This window comes from Lissotriton helveticus, chromosome 9 (genome assembly GCF_964261635.1).
Source record: "Lissotriton helveticus chromosome 9, aLisHel1.1, whole genome shotgun sequence".
Lineage (NCBI taxonomy): Eukaryota > Metazoa > Chordata > Amphibia > Caudata > Salamandridae > Lissotriton > Lissotriton helveticus.
Genome location: NC_136070.1, coordinates 215,531,947 through 215,550,668, shown reverse-complemented (window position 1 = coordinate 215,550,668; position 18,722 = coordinate 215,531,947).

The following is an 18,722-nucleotide window of genomic DNA, read 5'->3' as shown; positions in this document are numbered from 1 at the left end:
AGCGGACCTGGAGCGTGTATAAAGCAGGCCAGACACCAGCAGCATATTTATTTATTTAAACCACCAGTTACCGTCCGGCTTCATTCCGCACAGCAAATCCACTCACAGTCTAATCATCCAGTATAGCAATGCACCATATCAGGCAAGAGGTTCCCCTCAGCAGGTTCCTTCAGCTCAGACTCTGTGCCAACGTTTTGTCCCTCACTTTATTACAGCCCTGTGCCGGTGCAGCAGCTCACTCCCCCGTGCCTGAGTTCCTTATTCGTGGGGGGTATTGCTGAAGAGCTCTCTCAATTACGCGGTAGTGGCCCAGACACGGGTACTTCGGCCTTGGAAGAATCCGGCCTCATGCTGTTCGGCACACCCGGCGGCCGCTCACCAGCTCCGACATCGCATGTCTCACGTAGCACCCCCTCCCTACAGTCAGCTGGGGCCCGCAACTTTACAGGCCAGCACAGGTGGGGGCAGACCATCAAGCCCGGGCTGGAAACCTGTAGGTCCGCAGTCCCAGATGGTGCAGGCCCCTGTGACGGGCAGCCCGCAGGAGCATGCCAGGCAGCCCGATAAGGCGTCGGACCCGGTCACTCGCTTACTGCTCCCACCTGGGGCTCAAGGCCTGAACACACATCCGCAGGCCACACCGGCCACCCCATACAGTCCCCGGTTCCACCGGCAAAGCGCAGTCCCCTCTCACCTTCAGGGGAATTTATTTTTATTTTTATTTAATGCGATTTTGTATAGCGCAAATTTTACCCAAAGGTGTCAGAGCGCTTTACATAAGAACTAGTTTCAATACACAAGGACTTAGGATTGCGTGCGTTACATAAAAGATACAAACAGAACAAATTGCAAATGTACAAGTTGTAAAGTCACACCGCAGATCGTGAGAGCAGCACAGCAGCAGGTAGGGCTCTCGGTAGATGCCTGTGTTGCGCTAGAATTTCTCAGACTGCTGTCTTGTGCCACGACTCAAGCCCCAGCAGATTTTCTGTTTTTCTTTCCTTCAGCCGGCCTCTCACTCTCACTCAGTACAGGGCTGATTAGAATACCGGCAGTTTCCCACAGTGATATCTTCTCATGTTAGGTGTTTTTATTGCCTCATGCAACAGGATCGTGTCAAATGTTGCTCCCAGGATAATGGAACCTCCCTAGGGTGTGGCCATCTTGTCCGCCTGTCCTCTAACGCCCCCTGCTATCAGGATTTGAGTACTGCTTCCAGACAGTGAGACAAATGATGCTTAGGTGTAGACAAGATGGGCCATCCTACAGGATGTGCCCAGCCTCGTTTATACTTCAATGTTTTTTGCCTACAGAACACACAAAGAACCTGATACCAGATCTGCCCTGACCTTTGTCATCCCAGACAGTTTGGAACCTGACCACAGGAAGAGGAAGAACTAATCAGAACCAGTTGTGGGGCTAGGACATGAATTTTCCCTGGAATAGGCTGGCACCAAGGATGATAGGAGGGCCTCCAGAACACCTCATGAGAACACTACTGCACCTGTGAAAGATTCAGGGGAAAACCTGCCATTGCTTGCAAAAGGACTGCCCGGTTGCTTGAAGGACTGCCATTCCATTTGAGGAACAATGCTTGGACTGGCTTGCCTCAATCTCAGGCTACTGAGAGTGACTCTATGATCTATAGGGACACAACAAGCTTCCAGAGGCCCCTCTGCAACTGCCTAGCTGACCAGTTACAACTAGATCTGCTTGGACCTGCTTAGGCGTGCTGAAGTCAGGCTGCTGCATCTGCAGGAGTGAGTCCTGATCACCAAGATGTGCGCTTCAGGTCCTGGACCCTTTCCTGTAATCAGTGGAAGAACCTCCGAGAAGAAAAAGGTGAAAATCTTGATGTTGGGCTCCTCACGACTGTGATATGGACTGTTCATGTGAAAACTCTGCCACCTGCGATGACCGCCAATGCTGGTGAGGCCTACTCTTAATGCTGACTGAGACTGTCTGCAACAACTAGCAGTCTGAGACCTGCACTATGTGCAACAGCAACAACTGCCCGCAACGACCACCAACACGAAGCTCCAGCAATTACCGGAACTTTAGGCTACTGTAACAACCATCAATGATGCTTGACTTGCTCATCAGCCGAAAGCCTTCTCCTAAAGGCTTTTTCTAACATGAATACTGGACTTGAGAACGTAACACTTCAGCAAGGTGGCTCTGCATGGCATAGTAAATCTGACTTAAGGGCTTTTGTTGCCTTGTGTCACTGTGCATCACCTTGCATGACGCAAGGTCATCTCAAGCCCTTGGTAAATCTGGCCCATAGTTCTGCTCCTAGCTGATGCACACAAATGTGTTTCTGCACCCTAGAATAGAGCCTTGCTGGTGTTTGGATTTTTGTCTGGGCTACTTTCTGGATTGCAGAGATGTGTGTCTGCTCTCTGACAAGGAGTGGGACTCTGCTTGGATATTTTCTTAGGCTAAGAACAATTGTGAACAGCTTCTGGGTTGCTTGCTTTATGGGGTTCATAGGAGTGTGGCTGCACTCTGCCAAACAGATGGGCATTTGGATTTTTTTGAGGCTATTAAAAAAACCAAACAGCATTAGGGTTCTTTTTGGGACCAGAGAAATATGTGTGTGTGTACGCAAGCAAGGAGCTGGCCACTCTTTTGATTTTCACTGAGGCTAAGAATTAATATAAATAGCATCTGGCTACTTCCTAAGGGACAGGACTATATGAATGCACCCCAACTAAGTATGAATTTGTTTAGGATAAGAAAAAATTCAAACAACATCAAAGTGCCCCACTAGAGTGCACTGGTGTGTATCTACACTCCAGCATGGAGCCTACTACTTTTTGGATTTTTTCTTAGGCTAAGAATAATTCATGAACAGCATCTGACACCTTGCTGGGGCACAAAACAGTATGCTAGCACCCGTGCAAAAGAGTAGGACACTGTGATTCTTTTCTTAGGCTAAGAAAAAATCCAACTTGATGGTGTACAGGATTGTGTGTCTGCACTGCATCCGAAAACTGGGCACAATTTGGATTTTTTGTGAGGCTAAGCAAACAATGTCTTGCTCCTTGCTGGGACACACAACTGTGGGGATATGTTTAGTCTACACAGTGTCTTGCTTCTTTCTGGGATACTGACATACAGCTCCCTCCTCTCCCAATGCTTTTTTGGACAGAGAAGCATTGGAATGTGAATGATGTGAGAAAATGTCCTGTTTTGTGTGGTTACCCTAATTTCTTATATTTACTTAATTGCAAGTTTTTAGCCTCTGCACACTTGACCACTGATGTCCACTGCACAGTGTGTGTATTCTGTCCCCTGAATACCTGATTAACATATTTATTTCTCCTTTATGACCGTAGTATATGGTGTAGAAACTGCACCCATGTTATGGAAAGTTAAATGCCACCTGTGGACTGCAGTGTGTAGTGTGCCATTCACTAGAGTGACAAGGAAAGCATTGTTTCAAGCCTACCATTGTTACCTTACTACTGCAGTTTAAACCTGCAGTGGTACCTGTTAAAATAACTCTATTTGGCAGATAGAATACTCCATTTTAAATCCCAGTAAGTCACCCACATTTAAGCCTTGCATCCTTCATAGTAGAGTAGATGGTATTTTTAAATTGTGGAACATGTAGAAAATGTATGTTAACATATCCATACATTGACATGGCCCTAAAATCTATTTCACTGTGGGAGACCTAGCTGTCCTGTATATAAAATTAGAGTATACATTACAATAGTATTACTGTATCCCAGGAATGGGGCCTGTTAGAATAATAATAAAAAACACAATTGTGTACATTTATAAAAATCCAATTCAATTGTGAATTAGGATTTTTTTTAAATAGTAAGGAAAACATTTTTTTTTAGAAAGTTACCCTTTTCCCTGCCTGAAGTTCCTGCAGGCTACTTTGTATTAACTCTCTAGCACCTCCTAGCCTGTGCTCAGCACAGGAATACGTGTGAAAGAGCTGTGAATTGACTCTCAGGAGCAAACAATAGGCTTACCTATATGCACAGAGATGACTCTACTAAACTCCACTGAATATTCATAATGGGGGCTGTGCAGGTCTAATGCACCACCTAGAGGGTAATTTGAAAGTAGGAGAACATGTTGCATAAGGGCCAATGTTTTGCCCTATTAGACTTCTGTTACCGGAACAGTGCCTTCTTCCAACTGGATTCTGGTGTTAATTGTGTTGGACACCAGGGATTGCCACTGTGTACTCATTTACACACACCCTTCCCTCAGATACCATATTAGTTTGGCCGAGCACTTTTTTCATCTTGAAACAGGCCTGGATCATGACATTTTTTACCTGTTTTCAGTAACGCAAACGTAACAACTGCAATAGTAGGGAGGTCAGAGCCTGGAAACCTTTATTTCAATAGTGAGAGTGGAACTAAGAGTATCTTAGGGTGTCCCCCACCCACAGAGTGAAAAACCCTACAAAATCCTAGCTGACCAGTGGCAACTAGACCTGGATTTGACTTTGCTGTTTTTCTGTGCTGGACACCCTCTAAGTGATCTCCATGAGTTCATGAGAGCCTTAGAAACGTACACCTCTGGTTGTTTGGGCACCAAAAGCAGTATGGGAACTTTTTCAAAACATTTGCTCCAGAACTTCAAGGGGAGTGACAATTAAAAGTATCCGACTGGCAGTTCAATGGCATTTGACTGAATTTCAGGTTTGCACCACATGGAGAAGAGATTTCCTACAGAAAAAAACAAAACTTCCTCTTTCAGATTGGGCCTTAAAACCTTTTTCGAACTTCCCTACATCTATGCCCTAGCAGGTGCCATCTACTTGTTGTATCTGACAAAACTCTATTATAGTTGGCCTCACACTGGGTTTCAGTCTCGGTCCACCATGAACATTGGGTACCATTGACATTTTGTGGTTTTTGGCCCAATGTTCGCTTATATCTTTAAATTCATATTTCTAGTATCCTTTACTGGATTTTTGTAATTTTCATTGAATTTTGTTCATTGCATTTTAGTCTATATTTATAAATGGAGTGGGATTTTGTATTGTGTTTTGTTTTTGCCTGTTTAATTGTTTTGGTTCTTTGATTTTTTTGTATATTTTCCTTCAGTTGTGTCTGTTTGTTTTCTGCTCTGCTACCAGGGGCTGAGCTCAGTTGAAATTACTGAACCATTTGACTGAACCTAACAGGCAATGTCTTTATTACTTGTGGTGACTACCATCCACCCCAACTAATATTTCAGTTTCTCACAAAGTAACTGCATGAAACTGAAGCAGGAAGTGTTTATTGGAAGGTATGGTACTACAAACAATTCTAGCGCATTTGGTTCCTATTCCTCCCCACCTGCCTTATTCTTCACAGGGTGTTTGGGAGTTGGGCTGCTCCCCCCACTCTCTCTCACATCTCTGCCCATGGCTAGGGAGGAGCATGGGGAAAGTACTAGCTGTCCTTGGCCTCTACCACACGCCTGTCATCTTGGTCCCAGGTTGGACTAGGGAGGGTCTAGACAATCAATCCTATTTGTGTGTAACATCACTAGTTATATCACATATATATTAATGAGGTAGCCTGGCAGAGGCTCATTAAGGAGTTTGATGATGTCCAGAAAGTTCAGGCACCAGCAAACCCCTTCCCCCGACATGTCAAGGCAGTCAATGAGGATGTCCTCTACCAGGGAAAAAAGACTTTAAAAACAACAGCCACCTGATGTGTGGGGAACCCTTTCCATACTAAAGTAAATATACTTCACAAGGGCATACTGTTGACATCTTTTCAAGACGTATATTTATAACAATAGGGCTTCTAGAGGGTTGAAGGACACCCCATTCTGAAAGTTGTATGTGAGATTCGGACTAGGACTGTGTGAGATTCACATTCATTTACTTTTACATAGTTACATGAAATGTTGTCAATATTACACAAAATTATGGGTAATTACACGAAATGCAATCTCTCATCCTAAACTATATTTTAGACTGGTCATCACATCAATTTTTGGTGCAAGTTTGCATTTATATGAACAACAGCCACTCACATTCTGTCATTCCTGGAAGGCTGCATTTTGGTGAAAAGGACAGGGAGAACTCAGGCACTTTGGCTACATATCTTGCCTTGGGTCTGAGGACAAAGGCAAAGCCAGAGAGGAATTCTTTGAATGCCAACTGTACTGCTTCTCCCTGGAAGTGGAAACATATGAATGTTGACAGACTATGCTTGCTTTTCCTGTGTTCTTTTTGGCCTTGTCCCATGACTTTGTTTTCAAAGTATCGACTTACAAAAATATAGTTCTGCAGAATATCGAAATGCAGGTAAGAAATATCGTTTTTAATATTATCGAAGTGTGTAATATTGAAAGTTATAATATAGTTGTTTAAAATATATATTTTTTAGTGTTTTAAGAGTAAGTATATGTGTTAAAAGTATATATTACAAATTACTTTTATGTTAAATTATTTTTGTGTAATTTTATTCCGTTGTGGGTTGTGGGTTCATAGGGGAATAGAGTGGGAAGTGATTGAATTGAATTATTTAATTCATACATTATTTAATTAATAATGTTGTATTTAATTATTTATATTGTTAATTGTGTTAATTAAATAATAATTATAATGTGATTAATAGGAAACAATAATTTATTGGGAATTATGCTTATAGTGTATACAATATGAAATAGTTATTAATTTGATATTAAATATTAATAATTAATTTGTTAATATGTTAAAAGTGTACTTTTTTAGGAGAGGGTTGTGGATTTAAAGGGGAATAGGGTGGGAAGTAATTTAATTGTAATTAAGTAATTATTAAATGTTATTGATTGGTACTGATAATTTATTGTTGATTATTAATTGGTAATTACTTTTTATGAATGTATTAATTGATAATTATATTAATTGTATTAATTATTAATTGAGAAATAATTTTTAATATGTATTATTTGTTGTTATTGATAATTAATGTATTGTTAATTTATTATTAATTGGTAATTAATTTATATTAATTGATTAATTGATAATTATATTAATTATGTGGAATTGTATGTGGAGTGGGTTGTATGTTTATTGAAGAATAGGGTGGGAAGTAATTTAATTAATTTATTGTTCATTTATGATCATTCATTATTTAATTACAAAAATGTTTTAATTTATAAGTATATTTTTAACCCACCCGGTCCAACACTTTCCCTACTGTTGCACTCACTGGAGTGGAAATCGTAATTTTTACCCACCCGCTATCCAACACCTTCCCTACTGTTGCACTTACTGGAGAAGGAATAGTAATTTCTACCCACCCACTATCCAACACTTTCCCTTCTGTTGCACTCACTGGAGCGGGAATAGCAGTTTTTACCCACCCACTATCCAACACTTTTACTACTGTTGCACTCACTGGAGTGGGAATAGTAATTTTTACCCATCCTCTAGCCAACACTTTCCATACTGCTGCACTCATTGTAGTGTGAATAGTAATTTTTACCCCCCGCTATCCAACACTTTCCCTACTGTTGTACTCTTTGGAGTGGGAATATTATTTTTTGCCCACCCTGGTACCTGTGACCATGGAATGTGGTGTCATCAACACGAGTATCAATACACAGAGGGCGCGGGAAGACTGGTGGAGGCGGTGGAAAAGAAAGAATCCCTGTATGGACCTGCAGAGTAATGTGGAGGTGTCTAAAGAGAAGGAGAGAAAGGACCACAGTGAGCTCCCCTGTCAAAAGGATCAGCTTTGGTAGAACAGGGACCGGTTGGCCCGCTCTGACCACCTGGCAGGGTTACAATTATCACCGGCTTCGAGGTGAGTCTATTCATTATAGTACTCATCACTTCATACATCGCCACACCGCGTGGAGCTCACCTTAACTGCCCTCCTGCACAGCCCCCTCATTCCGGTTTAGTTTTTTCTCTACCTCTCTTCAGACACCTCCATATTACTCTGCAGCTCCATACAGGCATTTTTTCTTTTCCGCCGCCACCACCAGTATTCTCGCGCCCTATGTGTATTGATACTCGTGTTGCTGACCCCACACTCCAGGGTCACAACCGTATGGCGGTCTCCCCCTTCCAGGCTACACAGTATCCACTGTCCAGCATTAGCACTGCTTGTGTCTCTCCCTCGCAGTGTTATACCCTAGGCATCCTGGTCACTCTCCTAGCTTCGCATCAATCTTGTGCAATATTCAACAGTCTCTTCTCCTAAATTCCTCGTCCATACCTTGTACATGATTTCGCGCTTTAGTGTGTTTGAGCTCAGGATGAATGTGCTTTGTCAACAAGTACATTTACCCTGGTATGTCACATTCATACCATTATTCACCACGTGCTAGGATCATGTCACTTCTTTGCCACAATGTTCTCTCCCCCACGCAGTCACACATTTTATAACATGTCACCTGTACAGTCATCCATTTACACTCTTGCTTAGGGTTTCCACGTGTTAATGGTGCTTTTGGCCCACATGACTCATTAGTCATGGTTTTCTGGGTTTGGCACCAACCAACTTGATAAGTGTGCATTATTTTATTCAATGATTTGTATCTCCCCCAGCCCTGAAGAAGTCACAAGATAACTCCATTGTGTGACAAAACATGTGTTGGCTGGTTGTTTTTCGTTGTTACACCATTAAAAACATTTAAACATCACACTGGTGTAGACCGCAGATATTGTTACAATACAAGACTCTTCAAACCAGAATTTTATCCTAATTATGTGTGCCCGGGACAGTGTTCATATTTTAAGATATGTTTTTAACATTTTAAAATTATAAATAGTAATTACATTTTAATATTATTAAATTAATATATATATATATATAAAAAATGTATGTTTATTTTTTTGATTACATTTTTTATTTATTTTTTAAACCTTTCTTTACTTAGTTTTGAGTATGTTTTACCTAATTATAATTATTATTTATTGAATGTTATATTATTTGTAAGACATTTAAACAATTTCATATTTTAGCATTCTATATTTTTAACATTAATATTTTGTATTCTATATTTTTGCACTTACCTCTTCTGGTAAGTCGATATTCTTGTATTCTATATTCTGTCACTGATACGTCCCAACACTAAAAGATTAACATATGTTGCAGACAATGATCAGTTTTGCTGAAGCAAATAGCTTTTTTTTCAGTAGCTTACAGAATTACAATTCTTTCTTGCTACTACTAAGATTGGCCAAAAGCTGATTCCAGTCTTGAGCAGCCAAAAAATATAAAGAGGAGCCACCTTTTTTATGCATCTGACTTTCAGGATGTTATGTTATATTATAGCAATTCATGATGTGCACGGCTGCCCCAAAAGTCCTCACAGCACCAGCATAACAGAACAAACCAGATCTGGCAGCATTAGAATAGCCAGGTCTTCATCTGCTTGCAGAAACTCTCAATGGAAGTACAACGCCTTAAATAGGAGGTAGATAGTTCTGAAATTTAGGCCCAATCAAATTATTTGGAAGAATGACCTCCCTGTCTTTCCAAATTTACTTGTGGAATCACCGCTAAGTTCTGATTGCACAAGCATAGAAGATGATTAGGGAGTTATTGATGCGCTATATTCTTCAATGCTGGGGCAAAGTCTGAGTCATGGCTTTGTGCATAGAGCATGCCGTAGTAAACTTAATACGATTACCAATAGCAAGTCAAGGAAGGTTCTGAATCTCTGAAGAAACAGAAATATGCCTCTGAGCATGATAGAGGAGATGAGCTGCAGTATTCTGAATGATCTAAAACCTCTTCAGAGATGCAGTAGAAGCTCCAAAGAAGAGCACATTGCCGGAATTTAGGCAGGAAATAATAAGTGCTCGGACAAACGTCCATTTAAATGGAAATGGAAAGGAGCCAAAGAATCTACAAGAAGCACTTCGGATGAATTAGATGTCTGGTAATGGAGTAACCTATTCGTAAAATACTGAGGCCCAAGCTCAAGGAGCCAGCACAAAGGATTTGAGCAGAATTCTTTTTTTGACCGGCAACCAGTGCAAGTCAGTGAGATGACGAGAAATAGAAGGGTAGTGAGGAATTTCAAGAAGAAATTCGACAGTGGCATTCTGCACCAATTTTAGACGCTTGATTAAACAACCTTGTAAGCCCAAATACAAAACATTTGCAAAGTCCAGTCTTGAAGTGAGAAGCGCATGGACAGCAGTTTTTGGGGAGCATAGCAGCAGAAGCAAGATGACTTTTTAAGCCCTACAATAATGCAAAGCAAGAGCTGATCACGGCAGAAACTTTCAGATGAAAAGAAAGCTGCTGGTCAAATTTTACTCAAACATTCCAACCTATTTGCTTCTGTCCAAAGCTACTTGATCTCTAGATAAAATATCTAGGACCGGCATTTAGATTAGCCAAAATAAAAACAATTAAAGAGGCAGTTAATTTTTGTTTTAGCTCTTAATGTAATGCTTGCATTGGTAACTTTATGAAATGTTTAGCTTATGCTTACTGCAGCTTGGATCAAACTGTATAAGGTAAATTTTGAATTTTAAACTCAGCTCTTTGTGTTTGTATAAAATGAAATGTTTTTTGAAAGATTTTTTTATCGTTAAGCTTATTGTAATGTTTAGATTAGTACAAGTAATAGACTTTCATGCAAGGATTTCACACTGTGGCTGTTAGGAGGTTGGGAGGTGGCAAGGTGGCTGGCCAACTTTTCTCCCATTTCTTGAAAGGGGAAAACCCAAACAGCAGAATATCAGTTTTGTTGACATTGCATTGGTGAATGCTACCACATGTCTAATTCAATACTGAAACAAGACAGGCTTTAAAGGACTCCTGAAAAGCAGAGAACCCGTTTCGAAATGAGAGCAGCAGCTGTGTGCATAATAAACTATCTTTTAAAATTAAAGGACTACTCCAAGGGGGCCAACAGTGACATACACATATTGTATCAAGTGGGACTTAAAGAAGAACCCTGTGATACCCAAAGATTAATGACCCTTCAAGCAGAAGAATAGGGTGCCATTAACACAACTTCGTCTCTGTTTTCCAGGAATGGCCAAGTCCACCCAAGTGCCTAGTTCCTCTTCCCAATGTCCATGAGGCACTGCAGAAGAATGGCATGGGAGACATGGCCAACTGCCACTGAGAGATCTAATAAAATAAAGATTACATTTTTCCCTTGAGCTAACTTCAACTCAATAGAATCAGTAACTTCTGGGAGTACCATTTTTTGTGTTGTGGCAGGACCGAAAACCCAACTGGGTGGAATGCAGAAGCATTAATTGTTCGAAATACTCCAATATATGAGCATTAATCAGCTTCTTCAACATTTTGAAGCAGCAGCAAGCTGAGCAGGGTCCGCTGTAGGTCTTAAAGGGATTACTTTAGCCTGTTATCTGCATGATGGGACCTGCGCAGCCAATAGAGAGGTGCTAAAAAGTTGGTTGAAAACTGTATTTACAACCTTAACTGCCTTTGCCAGGGTCGAAGGTAGACAAAGATCTATTGGAAATCCTGCCTTGAAGCTCAGAATGGCATTTCTGATTCTTCTATAGAAATTGAGTTAAATTTAGAACGGGTACGTAAGCCTGATGAGACTTGACGGATTGAACCAGCCATAGGTAAGGGTATCATTGGCGCAATCTGTAGATTAACCTTCATTTTCAGATTTTCTTATGAAAGACGTCCGACTGCTTGGTAAAGAGCTCCAGAGAAGATGGGATGAACTGACTACATGCTTTAGGATGCAACATTTTTTTTTATAATTATGAAAATGTCCTGTGATCTGTTTGTGGCGGGATACATTTCTCTCTCAAAGTAGGAGTCTTGGATGATCTTTATAGCAGCATGATATTGTTCAGGGCATATCTGCAAACAGCCTTGTCTGCTGCTTCAAAAGGTGTACAGAATTCCAAATATTACCATGTTAAAAATCGGACAAATGTTGTTCACATTTAACCTGACTGCATGACTAAACTACCTCTGTATAATAATTTTGAAATAGAATGTGTTTCTCAATTGTGAATGACTTGACTTGAGAAAAGTCAAGTCTTTTACAGTTTATTGAATAACACAAGAGCTTAGTTAACTCAAAGTATGCAACGTTGAAAGTCATTGAATTCAATGCATTCCATGAATGCAATGAATTCCATTCATAACCTACTGCCACCAATCAAGAAATATTCATATACAAACAACGCATATTTTGTCAGGAGATAATGACAAGATTTTATTCCAGTAGAAACAAAGAATGAGAACTGGAGGCGTTATGATAATCACTAATTATTCAGGTGCCTAATTGTTATTATTCAAGTGTAATCTGAAGTAGAATAGAGCACGTTCATTGGCTTATAATAATGTGTGTAATGCATTGTTTACCTTATGCCTCTGTCAGCCATGTAGCTTCCTCTTCAGGGAGATTTGGTTTAAGGATAAAGGCCTCTTAGAAACTGTGACACTGGCTGCATGACTTCCTCACTGTGCTAGTTATGATGCCAATGCGACTTGTATAATCTGGACAACAGTTACTAGCATCTCCTTCTAACCTTTCATTTACTTACATTCTGTGAAACCCTATGTACCATATATGAGAAGTTGAGATATTAATTTCCATGAAACCTTTTTCTATGTTTAAAAACACCTGGAAAGATACAATTCGAAAACATACAGCAAGAACACGAGTATATTTTCAAACAGATTGAATTTCCATTGTAATGAATAACAACATTAAATAAATGCTCTTTTTATACTTGAAATAAACACCTGAATATAGTGAGTATATGAGCAGATATAATTATAATTATAAATGATAAGGGGGATAACCAGAAAAAGAAATACATGGCAATTACATCCCGGGTACTTGCGAAACTTGATCATTCTGGTTACTGCACATATTACAACACAGGAATTTGACGGCGAAAACGACAATTTTGGCAGGTCGAACCTGCTGAAATTTATTAGGGGGTAAATGGCTGATAAATATGTAGATGCAGATTTTGTATGCATTAAGCAGGGAAATGTGCATGTTATTCTGTATGAGTAAGGAAATATGTTAAATAGCGTTCTTAGTAGACTCAATAGAATATAACCCAAAGGTGTCAGACTTGATAGGGTCCAATAAATATGCGCCCACATTTTGGCTATTCATAATGAGGACCTAATACGTCACTAGTCTTTCTGCGATATGAATATGGTGCTGGGGATCCAGCTGATGACTAATCATAGGAATGCAGAGATCTGAGAGGTATCAAGAATCCCTGACCTCTGACTTTCAGATACTCTAATGTTTATGTTAGGTTCTAGAATTGCTTTTGAAATGACACAATAGCGACTTTATTTCATTGAAGACATTGGGCCAGATGCATCAAAGGGTTTTGCCCATTCTGTGTCTATGGGAAAATGTGTTCATGCATATGGCCCATAGTCCCGTGAGATCATGAAGCTAAAGGTTCTCTTTTTTTAAAAAGTCTCTGAATGACCTCACAATCCTGGAATTGGATTATACCGGGAGAACTGGTTAGTAAGGCATTCTGACACAACCCAAAGTGTGGTTGGCATGGTATCTCAAGTTATATGGTTGAACTGTGATCTTTATGCTCCCTAACTGTGGATGGGTCAGCGAGGATGTGTGTATATACCGGTCTCTTGAATGTTGAATTGTGAAATACTAAAGCTTCCTTTTCTCAGCAACTCAGCATGTGTATCCACATACAGAATACTGGTATTGGCTGGAATGGCTAAACTGGTAATGAGTTCCAGAAGATGAATTATTTTCCTGAGGTTTTCTGAGCTTTTTGTATTGTTGTATCAGTGTTAGTATATAAAGGAAAGGGAAATACTCATCTGTTACTAAACAGCCCACAGTAAGGTCACCCAGAAAGTTGGCTTTCTACTCTTTACTTAAAACGTAGCTACACTCTACAAACCCCAGAAAAATATAACATTGGCATCTTCTTTTTGAGCATTACCTGTCTAAAATAATTTTATGGATTTATAGTTTTTTGCGCCATTAACAATGTACAGTAAGCATTTACACACACGATTTCACATCTGCAAACTGGCGTAAAACAATTGCTTCTGAAACGAGTTTTATGTGATGTTAACTAGGCTAGATTTTTGCATAAAACACAATTTTTTCTAAGATGGAAATCCTTTTTATCACTCACTCCGTACTTCCCCCCAGCACACATTCACTCACCACAAGCTACAAATAGCAAAGTCAAACTGTAATGCATTTAGTTATTTTCCACTGTTATTATTGTTTTGTTCCCAATGAACCTTCCCCAGTTCAGCTGTAACTTGTAACATGTTTTGTTTTTCTTCCGCTGGTTCACTGAGATGTATTCATTCAAAAAATACTTTAATGTTGATATATCATATTATATTAGAACATCTATTGTTGACGTTACCATTGAGGATATTGAGTAATTAATTACAAAGTGGGTTAGTGCTTAGTTGTTTATTTATTGTAATATTTATTTTTCATGTGCTCTGATTTGCTTAAGAAATTATAAATCTGCTCACAACAAGATGATCAACAAAAATATTGATTTAATATGCAAGAATAGTGTATAAAAACACTTTGATTTTGGGAGTGAGCCAAAAGATTTTAGCAACTTTCCATAATGCTGCTTAAAATGCTGTCTAACTATTGTTTTTGCTGCCCATAATTCCTGATTTTTACATACTCTGTATTACTATTTGAGACCCTTCATGACATTGACCCTGTATCACTTCATTTTTTAATTTTGTAATAAAACCCTTTGCTTGTTCCTTGATCAAGAACTCATTTATTGAGTGATCTCAAATAATTTTCAAATTTTAATTATTAATGGTTTGTATTTCTTCTGATTTTGATGTTTTAGAAAGTGCCTTAACCTGGGGCCATATTGCCTTCAGGAAAATGAGGTTCAATACAGTCTCCGATCCAGTAAATATGAGAGATATGACTGAGGCCAATTTTGAGCTGTCTTGATTTCGCGTTATAGTGTTTTTGCTCCCTAAAATGTGTGTCAGTGTTGGAAGTCAAATCAAATGTTCTCAGGTACTTTGCAGCACCCAACTTGTCAAAAAGTTCATCATCTCTAGTTGTACGGTAAGTGACAGTCCTGATGACTGCAATCAAAACCTCTGTAGTCCACATAAAACCTCAGTGCTTAGGCACCACTGCCACTGGACTGGCTCATGGATTGTCAGAGGGCTTAATTACCCCCAGCTCCATCATCTTGGTCACCTCAGCAATAATGCTGGCTTTGACCTGGTGAAACAAACGGTACAATTTGTGGCAGGTAAGCTGCCACTGGTGTCTATATAATAGACACACACATGGACTTCATTTAGGGGTCACCAAGTGTTGCAGTTTTGACCCCTGGCTTGTCCTTTGCAACCCATGGCACTGCTTTTGTGACCCTTACACTTAGAGGTGGCAGAAGAATTGCCAAGGCGGGATACATTTCACTCTCAAAGTAGGAGTCTTGGATGATCTTTATAGCAGCATGATATTGTTCAGGGCATATCTGCAAACAGCCTTGTCTGCTGCTTCAAAAGGTGTACAGAATTGCAAATATTACCATGTTAAAAATAGGACAAATGTTGTTCACATTTAACCTGACTGCACGACTAAACTACCTCTGTATAATAATTTTGAAATAGAATGTGTTTCTCAATTGTGAATGACTTGACTTGAGAAAAGTCAAGTCTTTTACAGTTTATTGAATAACACAAGAGCTTAGTTAACTCAAAGTATGCAACGTTGAAAGTCATTGAATTCAATGCATTCCATGAATGCAATGAATTCCATTCATAACCTACTGCCACCAATCAAGAAATATTCATATACAAACAACGCATATTTTGTCAGGAGATAATGACAAGATTTTATTCCAGTAGAAACAAAGAATGAGAACTGGAGGCGTTATGATAATCACTAATTATTCAGGTGCCTAATTGTTATTATTCAAGTGTAATCTGAAGTAGAATAGAGCACGTTCATTGGCTTATAATAATGTGTGTAATGCATTGTTTACCTTATGCCTCTGTCAGCCATGTAGCTTCCTCTTCAGGGAGATTTGGTTTAAGGATAAAGGCCTTTTAGAAACTGTGACATTGGCTGCATGACTTCCTCACTGTGCTAGTTATGATGCAATGCGACTTGTAGAATCTGGACAACAGTTACTAGCATCTCCTTCTAACCTTTCATTTACTTACATTCTGTGAAACCCTATGTACCACATATGAGAAGTTGAGATATTAATTTCCATGAAACCTTTTTCTATGTTTAAAAACACCTGGAAAGACAATTCGAAAACATATAGCAAGAACACGAGTATATTTTCAAACAGATTGAATTTCCATTGTAATGAATAACAACATTAAATAAATGCTCTTTTTATACTTGAAATAAACACCTGAATATAGTGAGTATATGAGCAGATATAATTATAATTATAAATTATAAGGGGGAGAACCAGAAAAAGAAATACATGGCAATTACATCCCGGGTACTTGCGAAACTTGATCATTCTGGTTACTGCACATATTACAATACAGGATTTTGACGGCTAAAACTACAATTTTGGCAGGTCGAACCTGCTGAAATTCATTAGGGGGTAAATGGCTGATAAATATGTAGATGCAGATTTTGTATGCATTAGGCAGGGAGATGTGCATGTTATTCTGTATGATTAAGGAAATATGTTAAATAGCGTTCTTAGTAGACTCAATAGAATATAACCCAAAGGTTTCAGACTTGATAGGGTCCAATAAATACGCGCCCACATTTGGGCTATTCATAATGAGGACCTAATACGTCACTAGTCTTTCTGCGATATGAATATGGTGCTGGGGATCCAGCTGATGACTAATCATAGGAATGCAGAGATCTCAGAGGTATCAAGAATCCCTGACCTCTGACTTTCAGATACTCTAATGTTTATGTTAGGTTCTAGAATTGCTTTTGAAATGACACAATAGCGACTTTATTTCATTGAAGACATTGGGCCAGATGCATCAAAGGGTTTTGCCCATTCTGTGTCTATGGAAAAATGTGTTCATGCATATGGCCCATAGTCCCGTGAGATCATGAAGCTAAAGGTTCTCTTTTTTAAAAAGTCTCTAAATGACCTCACAATCCTGGAATTGGATTATACCGGGAGAACTGGTTAGTAAGGCATTCTGACACAACCCAAAGTGTGGTTGGCATGGTATCTCAAGTTATATGGTTGAACTGTGATCTTTATGCTCCCTAACTGTGGATGGGTCAGCGAGGATGTGTGTATATACCGGTCTCTTGAATGTTGAATTGTGAAATACTAAAGCTTCCTTTTCTCAGCAACTCAGCATGTGTATCCACATACAGAATACTGGTATTGGCTGGAATGGCTAGACTGGTAATGGGTTCAAGAAGATGAATTATTTTCCTGAGGTTTTCTGAGCTTTTTGTATTGTTGTATCAGTGTTAGTATATAAAGGAAAGGGAAATACTCATCTGTTACTAAACAGCCCACAGTAAGGTCACCCAGAAAGTTTGCTTTCTACTCTTTACTTAAAACATAGCTACACTCTACAAACCCCAGAAAAATATAACATTGGCATCTTCTTTTTGAGCATTAACTGTCTAAAATAACTTTATGGATTTATAGTTTTTTGTGCCATTAACAATGTGCAGTAAGCATTTACACACACGATTTCACATCTGCAGACTGGCGTAAAACAATTGCTTCCGAAACGAGTTTTATGTGATGTTAACTAGGCTAGATTTTTGCGGAAAACACAATTTTGTCCAAGATGGAAATCCTTTTTATCACTCACTCCGTGCTTCCCCCCAGCACACATTCACTCACCACAAGCTACAAATAGCAAAGTCAAACTGTAATGCATTTAGTTATTTTCCACTGTTATTATTGTTTTGTTCCCAATGAACCTTCCCCAGTTCAGCTGTAACTTGTAACATGTTTTGTTTTTCTTCCGCTGGTTCACTGAGATGTATTCATTCAAAGAAGACTTTAATGTTGATATATCATATTATATTTGAACATCTCTTGTTGACGTTACCACTGAGGATATTGAGTAATTAATTACAAAGTGGGTTAGTGCTTAGTTGTTTATTTATTCTAATATTTTTTTTGCATGTGCTCTGATTTGCTTAAGAAATTATAAATCTGCTCACAACAAGATGATCAACAAAAATATTGATTTAATATGCAAGAATAGTGTATAAAAACACTTTGATTTGGGAGTGAGCCAAAAGATTTTAGCAACTTTCCATAATGCTGCTAAAAATGCTGTCTAACTATTGTTTTTGCTGCCCATAATTCCTGATTTTTACATACTCTGTATAACTATTTGAGACCCTTCATGACATTGACCCTGTATCACTTCATTTTTTAATTTTGTAATAAAACCCTTTGCTTGTTCCTTGATCAAGAACTCATTTATTAAGTGATCTCAAATAATTTTCAAATTTTAATTATTAATGGTTTGTATTTCTTCTGATTTTGATGTTTTAGAAAGTGCCTTAACCTGGGCCCATATTGCCTTCAGGAAAATGAGGTTCAATACAGTCTCCGATCCAGTAAATATGAGAGATATGACTGAGGCCAATTTTGAGCTGTCTTGTTTTCGCGTTATAGTGTTTTTGCTCCCTCAAATGCGTGTCAGTGTTGAAGGTCAAATCATATGTTCTCAGGTACTTTGCAGCACCCAACTTGTCTAAAAGCTCATCATCTCTAGTTGTACGGTAAGTGACAGTCCTGATGACTGCAATCAAAACCTCTGTAGTCCACATACAACCTCAGTGCTTAGGCACCACTG